Genomic DNA, 12198 nt, shown 5'->3' with positions numbered 1-12198 from the left:
TAGAATCATGTGATACTCCTTCGACTTGGGAATTATTCAAACCAACTGACACACAATCTCTGAGTACTGGCTGTTTTAGTTTCGGATGAACTGTGTTGGTCAATTGAAAGGATGTTTGAATCATTGTAGATAAGAATTCACTATTATCAACCATTTTCAATCCTTGAACTCCTACCATTAGTTTCCAAAAATATTTCAGATGAGGATGTGTAAGACTAATAGAGTAGTCTGGAAAGATAGTTCCGTATTGACAACCAGTAGATAGGTTACCAACAATAGTACCTATCCTAGCATGATCATAGCTTTGGTGTCGAGTATCAAAAACTTCAACAATTCAAGGAGTATTTAAGCCATGCCTAAACAAAGGGGCCAAACCTATCCTAATACCTCCAAAATGTAAATTGGAATATTTTTTGTCTTTTGCATATTGTCTAAATTTTTTGATTTCTTCACTGATAAACAAGTAAAGAGAAACGATTTGAACAGAAGGACCATAAATTTTGATCTTTACTTCTACTTCTTTTAAAAACATATTTTTATGGAAGATATTAGAGAAAGGGGTTTTATAAACATCAGTTGCATGGAGAGTTGGAGGATTCCAACTTTCGAGATTTTCTACTGTCTCCAATTCCTTTTCGGGATCGATATCCTTTTCAAAAGATCTAGAATCGACTTCAGTAACATTTCGATGTTCAAGAGTAGAAAAGGATCTAATTAAACTGGCCATTAGGAATGTTATAGGGCTATGACACCAAATATAACAACATGATCATAGCTTTGTAAGAACATGAGGCTGCATTTGTATATGTCCATCTACTACATGAATTCCAAGAAACTCAATATTGTCTTTGAATAATACCATTTCCTTTTCTGAGAGGAAAATTCCATGACTCTTAATTTATTGTAAAAATATTTCTAAATGAGCCAAATGTGTCTGTAAGTCTGGACTATGAATCGAAATATCATATTCAGTAAGTATGATTTTATCATAACTTACATTGATTTCAGCAAAGTAGCTCCTTAAGGCGGTATCTTCAAGTACTTACTGCACGTGTCTACTGCAACTCATCCTCTTCCTTGGGCACTTCTCTCAGCAGCTTTACGAATGCCTCCCTTGTAGCCTTACTGTTACTTAGAAGAAAATATCAAGCAAACAACTCAATTTAGAGTAAAAGGGTGTGCAAAGCTTTTATTAACTCAAATAAAGAAATTATAGAACATTACAAGAGCAAAATAAGAAATCTCAAAGCTTAGAAGCACTCAGTCCAACAACAACAATATGGGCTTCTCTTCTGCAGATCTCTTATTTTATAGACTTCCTAAAGAATCTACTTTTATCTAGACATGACACAAAGTGAAATAATTGAGGGTCCTGTTAGCATTTCCATAGTCCGACGGTGTCTACTCAATATTCTAGTACAATAATGCAAAAGCACACTTAGTAAAATAATTGAGCCTTTCTACTATTTACAAGGAATCAAAGGACTATCACCATGGTCCTTTTGGACTGCGGTATTCATCATAATCATCAAATTCATCATATGATTGATTCTTTTTTTGATATGCTTCCTCAAGTATCTTTAGATATTTTTCTTCATAGTTCGGATCAGTGTGGTCTTGAGCATCTTGGTACACATCTAAAAATAAAGTGTCCTTTCCTTTTAAAGATGCTGGTGCTGTAGATGCTGTAGTTGCTTTAAAGGACTATCTGACTTCCAACTTTATTCTATCTTTGAAGGCATGATGACTTTGATAAGGTAACTTGAATGGGTCATCTCTTTTTCTCCATCTGTTGATGTAGGCAGTAGGATTTATCTCTATGTCCAAGAAGTAATCTTTAAGAGCTGTTGAGAAGGCTGAGATCTGTTGTACTAATATCTCTATTCCATCCAATAGTTCTCATTTCAAGATCTGAAACATATTGGTTGTTGTTTCTATCATGTGTTGTACCCAAATCTTATAATGGTCACTTATTCGCTTTTTCCTTGCCATCCAAGTTAAAATTAAATGAAGTGCACACCCTGGTTGACAACAATAGACTAATTAGACATACAATATTTGAAGTCCAGTTTCCTAAAATTACTCCTACTGTGATCAATGCTTTCTGATTAACTAAAAACTTTAAAACCTGATGTTTTCCTTGTAATTCTTTCAATTTTTCGATGACATGGAGTTTTTCAACCAATTTGCTTTTAGGGAATTCTTTTAGCCATTTAGCGACTCATTTTACTTCTTATTTATTTTTAGCCAAATCTGAACTTTCTGAGAAATGGTTCTCAAAGACTTGTGAAAAGGGATTTGGATCAATAGCATTTCTCATCTCTGAACTTTGAAAATACCATGGTGTGGAAAATATTTTGACATACTGCAAAGTTATTTCTACACATTGGGATGTTCTTTCAAACTGTTTCTTTCTGTAGAATCCCTCTTTAATTTCCAAATATGCAAATGGTTCAAATATTTCATACTAGGGAAAAGTATCTCAATGCATATATTCTACATCCATTCTCTGTAAATATGATGCTTCTATTTCTTCAAATAAATCTGGGATTCTTAAGGATGCTAAGAATTTTCCAACTTCTTCTTTAATATTAACATTAACAAGATCCATCATTTTGGCGCTGGTGAAGATTTCTAGAGCAATGTCAATACTACCGATCATCTGATAGTAGTTTAAAATCTGTAAAACCCAGATCATGGATTGTGTATATTGTATTGACCATAGGTCATCAAGAGTTCTAAAATAAAGCTTGACCTTTAGATTTGGTAGAGAGTATACCTTGACCAATTCAGGATCTAACCCAAGAAGAGTACCAATATTTTTTGATTTCCAAGCTTGGCATTTCTGAATCCATTAGTTTCTTCTTAATCTGAGACCAACTATCTTTTTGATTTCTAAACAAAGATCTTCAACATGTTTTTCCAGAATTTTAAATATTTTTACAAATGTGGCAAAATTATCTTCTTGTTCTGGAAAATCAAATATACTACCTGTGACTTCTTTTTTGCTGCGACTGACTCTGTGAGCTTTGTTCATATCCCTGGTAAGAGCATTTACAATATAATTGGAATTTCCAGGAATCCATTCTACATCAAAATCGTATTGCTGAAACCAAATTTTCCATGCCAATAATCTTCCTCTTGCGATTTGTCTTAACAATTTTGCTGACAAGAAATATTTAAAATTCATTGAGTCAGTTCTCATAAAAAAATTTCTAGGTGCAAGATATAACTCAAATTTTTGGATGCCATTGAAAATTGCAAGAGTTTATTTTTTAGCAGCAAAATAATTTTTCTGGCTAGAAAGAAATTTTCCTAATGAATAGGTGCATAGTTCTTCTTCTTTACTTTCCTCCTTATTTTCAAAAAGGACAGCTGCCCCAAATTCATCTGATGCATCGGTTTGTAATATGAGCAATCCATCTCGTGGGGGCTGCAATTTTGGAAGAGATTGACATTCTGCTTTGAGAGTTTTAACTGCTTTTGTTGCTTGACTGGACCATCCTGATTTTAGATGTCTTCTGATAGGAGCAGTCTTTTCTGATAACCTGGGGATATATTTATGGATGTAATTTAATACTCCCAAAAATCTTTGAATCATTTTAGTATCTTTAAGCTCATCGGGGAACTCAGCAAGCTTTGTAAGAACATGAGGCTGCATTTGTATATGTCCATCTACTACATGAATTCCAAGAAAGTCAATATTGTCTTGGAATAATACCATTTTCTTTTCTGAGAGGACAATTCCATGACTCTTAATTTCTTGTAGAAATATTTCTAAATGAGCCAAATGTGTTTGTAAGTCTGGACTATGAATCAGAATATCATCAATGTAAGTTATGATAAAATCATACTTACCGAATATAAAATCCATTCTTTTCTAGAAAAAAGAAGGCACATTCTTTAAGCCAAATGGAACAACTTTCCACTGAAAAAAACTTGCAGGGCATGTGAATGTTGTTTTGTGTCTATCTGCTTCTTCAATTTTAATCTGATAGTAACTAGACTTCATATCGAATTTACTGAAGATTTTACTTTTTTGGATTTTTTGCATAATTACTTCTTGACGGGGCAAGGGATAATGGAAACTTTGAGTGATTTCATTTAATGGCTTATAGTTTATCACCATCCTTGCTTTACCTCTGACAATTTCAAAGTGATTTCGAACTAAAAATGTAGAACATGAATATTGAGAAACACTGGGTTCAATCAACTTCAAACTTAACAGTTCAGAAATTTGCTTTTTGATTTCCTATTCATCTGAAGGAGTGCAAGGAATAAGCTTACCTTTTACTCCATTTTCGTGCATTGTAACTGTTAGAGTCGGTCTGGTCATCCCTCCGTCAGAGATCATTTCTCTTATTGCATTTCATTTTTAGGTGTCTCATTCAGCTCTTTCATTTGCATTCCATTAGGGTCATACCAATGTCTGATGGAAGGGTCTCTTCACCTATTTCCCTCATGGTTGCACCTACTGGGTTGGTCAAAATTTCTCAGAGATCATCAAAGTTGATTTCAATCATTTATAGTCATAGATGGTTTTTTGGTCAAAAAAGAGTCTTTCAGTTTCTAGGTCTAGGGTTTGGTCTTCAGAATGTCAAATAATGCCCACAGGTCATGAGGATGTCTTCAATAAGTTTTCATTTCAAATATTTTCATCGTCATATTGCTGGACTATGACTTTTCTTCAAAACTCTGTTTTGAAGAAAATTCGTCATTTCGTTTTGTAATAAATTGCCATGTAACTGTCAAAATTTTTTTAGTTGTTGAATTCTCCAGGCACAGCCCTAGTCTTCCTTTGTCATGACATGCCACTATCCCTGCAAAAATAGCCAAAAGATTCATCATTCAAGTCAGATAATCAAAGAGGAAACGAAAGAACAGGGTTTGTATTAGAGTGAAGAAATGCTAATTTTAAAACATTACAAAAGTGGGTCTTTACAAAGACAAAATCAAAGCCATGTCTTTATAAAGATATCTCTATGTGTATCAATGTCATTTGCATCCAAGAAATCAAAGAAGATCGAATTTTAGTGGTGAGAGGGCGAAATTATAATTTTCAAAGCCAATACTGTGTTTAGAGTGTGCGCGGCACACTAGGCAGAAGGCGCGGCGCACTGGAGAGGCGCGGCTCACTGGGAGCAAATGCACAGTGTATTTTTGCACGGGCGCGGCGCACTAGGAAGGCGCGACGCATTGGGCGAGTTGCGCGGCGCACACAGCAAAACTGCACACAACTCCTCCAAATTTCCAAGAACTCGCATGGATTTGCTAGGTAGAGCCTCCATCTTGATGTTTCATCCAATTTTGTGATATGCTATGGTGGTTTATGGATGGTGATGGTCTAAACATATAATCAAACCCTACCTTGTCAAATCCCTCACATAAAAATGGCTGCTTAGGGTTTCAACCACTGTTTGCCACCAAGTGTTTTCTCTTCCCATCATTTTCTTTTCTCCCTTATTCCATTTTCCCCCGATTTCATTGTTCCCTACCCCCTAAAACCACTAAACCCCTATCCCAAATTCCCTTTCCCAAATTTCCAAATGTAAAACCCTAAACCCTAATCCCATACATAAAATCCCAAACCCTCTCCCATATTTCCCTAACAAAATCTATCCCAATAGCCCCTAATCCCTCACTATTTTCTTCTCTCCTAACAGTCCCTGTTTCACTGTTTTCCCCTTGGTGGCAGAGGTTAGGCACATTACTAAAGAACAACCCAACACAGTTTTCATACATCAGCAATCAGTTTTCTCCAAGGAATTTTGTACAACAGTTATGGCATTCGAGCATTCATCTGATTATGAAGTGGAGACCCAAAGTGACTCACCCATAGAGGAACATGCACCCTAGAGGCCTCATAGAGGTGGCAAACATATCAGAGAAGAACCAATCACCCTCACTATATTACAGGCCTGCCCTCTAGCCATCTCCTGTTTTCAGCATCAGTCATGTTATGAGTTTTGTGAGAAGGTGGCTAATGTTCAATTTCATCATGATTTGGCTCATCTATCTGTGCTGCATTTACATGGAGATCAGGCTACCTTAGCTAGTGTCACTTTCACACTAACACAAGAAACCATTTCATTGGCAACCAGCATACCCAACATTGGAGAACCATCGAATAAGAGGAAGAAGATTGACCGGCATCATTATGAGCCATATATTAAAACCGGTTTCTTGAGGTAGCTCAAGAGAGTGTTTCCGTTCAAATATCTTAAAAATGAGTATGCTCCACTAATGAAATTAGTCATGAAGTATTTTAGCTGTGAGGGACGGTTCTCTCGTTTATATGGTTATCACATAAGGTTGCTCATGGATTTAACCCAAGTACGGATGATGAACATTCCTTATTTCATATGCCAGAACATAGACAGGATGACCACCCTTGTGCAGCATAAGACCCCTCAACAACAACTTAACAGTGTTTATCATTTTTCTCTCATCAAGATTGTGGTGGTTCATCAGCTTGGATTACAGGGCATCAGTTGGGATGATTTCATCTCCTGTGACTTCTTCAGAGCTTCACAGGGGCCTTCAGACGCTGGGCATGAGACAAGTGGACCTTCTCATCAGCATGAAGGCCATGACCCACACACTGCTACTATACCGGTTTTCATTACTTATTAGAAGGGTACCAGGCAGTTGTTTGCGGCAGCTAAGAGAGTGTTATCTCCACTGGGTGTGGAAGTGGCCTCGCTTCTGACATCAGCACCATAGGTACAGGACAAAGGCAAGACGCCAATGCAGGATGAGGGGCTTTCAGGTGAACGAGAGACCAACTTCATTCTCATTTAGGATGACATATAGACATGGGCTCACAAAGTGCCAACCTTAGAGATATCATCCAGGAGCAGCAAACAGAGATCAAAGCCTTGTCCCTCGAAATGGAGAGGGATAAGTGGAATATAAAATACTTGGAGCAAAGGAATAAGCAGCTTGAAGATCAGCAGGCGATTATGGAATTACAAAACATCAGGGAGAATCGTCAAGCTGCCCAAAGGAGGAGGATTGAATTCACTTCACTGGAGCAAGAGATTAATAATGATCGGGAGTCTTGGCTCGAAAGAGTCAACATCCACTTAGAGGGACTACTGGACAAGGCCGACAGGGACAAAGCATTGCTAAGACACATGGCTTTCCACTACATGGCACAAAACAAGGTTTGTAAGGCACGAATAAGGAATCTAAAGGCAAAATTAAAGAAGGCAATATGGAAGCAAAAGAGGCAAAAGGAGCATGATCATCTTTAGATATTGGTCGAAGCCTCTTTAGCCCAGCATGACACTTGATAAAACAAGTCCATCCCAAATTTCAAGAAATTTGGAGCAATTTTTGGCATTTTGAAATTTTTTGCACTAAAAAACAGGTTTTGCCTCCCTATGTGCTGCGCCACGTGGTGCTCGCTTTTTCTAGAGAGCTCCAAATCCAAAAAACTTTGCATTTCTGGATTTTTCATGATAAATTATGGTTTCTGATGCATGGCCAAGAAATTTGGATAGGTTTTGAGTCCTCAAGGGGCCAAAAACACTCAAAAAATGACCTCACTGCCCCTATTTTGACACACAGGAAGTAGTGTTGGGAGAACTGACCTTTTGAGAGGCAAATGGAGGCCAAATTGAAAAATTCCACTTGGGTTGGAAAGTAGACAGGTAGACCTTTCCAACAAGAACACGTTGATTCAATTTGGACTTCAGGAAGTGCCTCAAAATCAGCTCCAAAATGTAACGATGCATAGAGAATCAGGCGTGGACATAGAGGATTTTTGCCTATTTTTCTCTGTTCAGCTCAGAAATTCGCCCAGTTTTGACCAATTTTGCTTTTTGATGTCATACTTAACCTTTCATTATGTAATTTGATAACCATGATGTAATATTGGCACATTTTTACTTGTTCTAGAGGATTCATTCACTAAAAAGTGAAAATTAAATAAATGAATCAGTTTCCTAGCATATAGGGGCAAGTTGTTTGATTACCTAGATTTCAGTTCCTTGTTTAGAATTGGTTCAAACAACTCCTAGAATGATGAGCTCGACCCCTAGAGGCATGGGAAGGAGTTAGGCTTGTCTATATCATGTAATTTCTCAGTCATTTTCAGGGTTGGACACTAGGGATTGCTTGGGCACTCCATTGTACATTTGATTTTTGCATTTTTGGCAAAGGAAAGACCAAGGTTTTGCAGCACTTGTTGGGATCCATGTGTCTCTGTGTTTTGATGGTGTTTTTCTCTAAGTAATTGTAAGTTCACTGATGTGTATGTGTATCATTTTCCCCTTCTTTTTTCTTCTGAAATTAAACAAATGAGTGATTGAGGTAGAATCCATTGGACTGCTGTGCTTTGCCTTGAAATTTTGTTTAATTCTACATGTTTTCATCTATTTGAGGAGGACTCTTGAGACATTTTTGCCCTCCTTAACCCCTCATCGGTTTGATCCATCCATTCATTCAATTCAAAGCATCAAAATGATTGCCTTCCTTGCCCCAATCAGAACTCTGCAAAAACTAGGCCTCATCCCCAGACCCAAAATTTGCCTGTCCCTTTTTTCCAACAAAACCCTTAAAAACTCAAATCAAATCCTTGCACTTCATACCTAGCCTAAGATCAGTTGTTAAATCAGTCATCTCAAGCCCCATCGATTATCTTTTGCTGAGATTGACCCAGAGAGAGCCCTCTCCTGTCCTCGTAGGGCTAGCTACGATGCTGAGCATGGTTTGATGTGTACCTAGAACCTTGTCTTTTCAGCCTGAGGCAAATCTAGGCTCTAAAATAGTGGCGACCATACTGGGGACTAAAAATGGTTTGCTTGTTAGTTTTATTTTCTTTATAAGCTACAGACGGAGCCTGAAGTTATGCCAGGTAGCCTTCGAAACGCTCTTGCTATGCATCAACGAAAGTAGATAAACGATGCTTCAGTCAATCTCCGGTCTAGCTTGTGAACGTGACACTTGACTTGTGATTTACCCCCAGTAAATTAGATCATTCTAGACTTTGGGTGATGAGTCTAGAATTTGATAGGCTGAAATCATTCACCTGGCAACTTCATTCACTGAAAAATCCAGAGATCAATGCTTCATGGTGACTCCACTGCAGGAAGATTAGTAGCTTTAAGATTTTCAAGATGGAACGGGTTGCAAGAAGATACGCTCCCATGAGCCGAGATCACATCCCAGGTTTTCCAAATAAAATTCCCAAGGTGGATTGGCTTCAGAATTTGCCTATGTTCAGAAATGTGGAAGGTAATGATGCTACTCTTCATCTGGTGAAATTTCACATTCATGTGCATAAATTAAAGATCGTTTTTCCTGAAGACTGTTTGATGAAAATGTTTATGGCTACTCTGGAAGATGAAGCCCAATCTTGGTATGAAAGTTTGCCACCTGCTTCTATTTATTGTCTAAAAGATTTTCATACAATATTCTTTGAAAGGTATAAAGAATCTTGTCCATCCTTAATATTAGTGCAGAATTGTTGTGAACACGTTAGTAGTTTCATTGAAGATCTTGAGAATTTTTATGGAGATACTGAATTGATGGACGGAGAAATCATGGAAGCATTGTATGAAAATTCATTTCAGCAGCACACAAAAATCTTAGAGGATACTTATCAAGATCAGCAGGTTGAAGATTTCCATATGGCTGAAAATGATGAAAGAAGAAGTTTCATTTCAGATCTGGTTGAAATAAAGGATGATACACAGGAAAATGATGTTCCAATCTCAGATAGTGATGACGATAAATCAGAACGAGAGATAAATTGTGATGAGGAAAAACATGTTGTTCCAGATCTCATAAAAGAGAGTTGTATTGTTGAGGCTGCCTCAAATGAAGAAAACAGAGTTACAGACCTAAATGCTCTCATCTCACCAGAACTAGATCTTCATGAGGAGGTAGTTCATTCCCTCTATGAAAAACAAGACGAGATCTTCGCTCAAGTAAGTGAAAAAGTTTCCTTGGATGAATCGTTGGTAGATGATAGAAATGTCATGTTTGAGTATCAAGAATCATATGAAGTTTCTTTTCTTATGATTGATGAATGTAATAAGAAACATGACAATATGGTCGTTATATCATATGAAGATGATCAAAATAATATTCAGACTACAGAAGATCAGAACATTCAACACTGCCTTTCAGATTCTTCTTCATATGTCTCATGTTTTGAAATGTTTTTCCAAGAGGAGATCTGCTCATCTACTTGTTCAGAATTTTTTGAGGACCAGGAACATACTTTTACTGAAGTACATTATGAAGGAAGATCAGAATCAAAGAAAAAGACACCTTGTTTCTTCAGCAGGAGGTAAATCTTCATGTTTTTCAAGATCCTCTGGCAAATCTGTTGCAGTCAGTAGTGAAGGTGATTATTGCAGTATTCAGTGATGAAGGAGATCATGGTCAATTATGTTTTTGGATGCCCAGTTACCAGTATTTATTGTTGACCAGGATATCTGATTAGGAGAATCAATCAAGGAGGCATCTTCTTGATTAGTTACATTGGAAGACACACTACACATGATTGTACATATTCCATTAGCAGGCAGTTGGTTTTCATCATGATTTGAAGTCCTCAAATCTTGATGGTCTGCTGCCATTCAAAAAGCTTTGTAAGTACTTGTTTCAGTTAAATAGGTCTTGAGTCATTCCAGTCAGTTTCAACATAGTTTCAATTAAAACTGAAGGTCTGGTTTCAATTTTGGTGTATTAGATGTTTGATTTATTTGCGAGTCAGCTTTCAGTCTTGTTATTGATTCAACTTTCAGTCAAATAAATTGAGTCAAAAGTCTTGTGTGGATTTGTCAAAATAATGACTCCATAGCCCAATGGATGAAGTCACTGTCTAGCTCTTCCAGAGATCTGCCGTTCTTGGCACCTCCTTGTAGCTACCATCCCCATTGGAGCTAATGTTAGAGTCAGTCTGGTCATCCCTCCGTCAAAGATCATTTCTCTTATTACATTTCATTTTTAGGTGTCTCATTCAGCTCTTTCATTTGCATTCCATTAGGGTCATACCAATGTCTGACGGAAGGGTCTCTTCACCTGTTTCCCTCATGGTTGCACCTGCTGGGTTGGTCAAAATTTCTCAAAGATCATCAAAGTTGATTTCAGTCATTTACAGTCATAGATGGTGTTTTGGTCAAAAAAGAGTCTTTCAGTTTCTAGGTCTAGGGTTTGGTCTTCAAAATGTCAAATAATGCCCACAGGTCATGAGGATGTCTTCAATAAGTTTTCATTTCAAATATTTTCATCGTCATATTGCTGGACTATGACTTTTCTTCAAAACTCTGTTTTGAAGAAAATTCGTCATTTCGTTTTGTAATAAATTGCCATGTAATTGTCAAAAGTTTTTCAGTTGTTGAATTCTCCAGGCGCAGCCCTGGTCTTCCTTTGTCAAGACATGCCACTATCCCTGCAAAAATAGCCAAAAGATTCATCATTCAAGTCAGATAATCAAAGAGGAAACAAAAGAACAGGGTTTGTATTAAAGTGAAGAAATGCCAATTTTAAAACATTACAAAAGTGGGTCTTTACAAAGACAAAATCAAAGCCATGTCTTTATAAAGATATCTCTATGTGTATCAATGTCATTTGCATCCAAGAGATCAAAGAAGATCAAAGTTTAGTGGTGAGAGGGCGAAACTGTAATTTTCAAAGCCAAGAATGTGTTTAGAGTGCACGCGGCGCACTGGGCAGAAGGCGCGACGCACCGGAGAGGCGTAGCGCATTGGGAGCAAACACGCAATGTATTTTTTCACGGGCACAGTGCACTGGGAAGGCGCGGTGCATTGGGCGAGCTGCGCAGCACACACAATAAAACTGCTCACAATTCCTCCAATTTGCAAAGAACTCACATAGATTTGCCAGGTAGAGCCTCCATCTTGATGTTTCATCCAATTTTGTGATATGCTATGGTGGTTTATGGATGGTGATGGTCTAAACATATAATCAAACCCTACCTTGTCAAAGCCCTCACATAAAAATGGCTGCCTAGGGTTTCAACAACTGTTTGCCACCAAGTTTTTTCTCTTCCCATCATTTTCTTTTCTCCCTTATTCCATTTTCCCCTGATTTCATTGTTCCCTACCCCCTAAAACCACTAAACCCCTATCCCAAATTCCCTTTCCCAAATTTCCAAATGTAAAACCCTAAACCCTAATCCCATACATAAAATCCCAAACCCTCTCCCATATTTCCCTAAAA

The sequence above is a fragment of the Pinus tabuliformis genome, chromosome J, assembly GCF_031772625.1.
Source record: "Pinus tabuliformis cultivar Carrire ecotype Pingquan chromosome J, CPIR1, whole genome shotgun sequence".
NCBI lineage: Eukaryota > Viridiplantae > Streptophyta > Pinopsida > Pinales > Pinaceae > Pinus > Pinus tabuliformis.
This window is presented reverse-complemented; position numbering follows the sequence as displayed.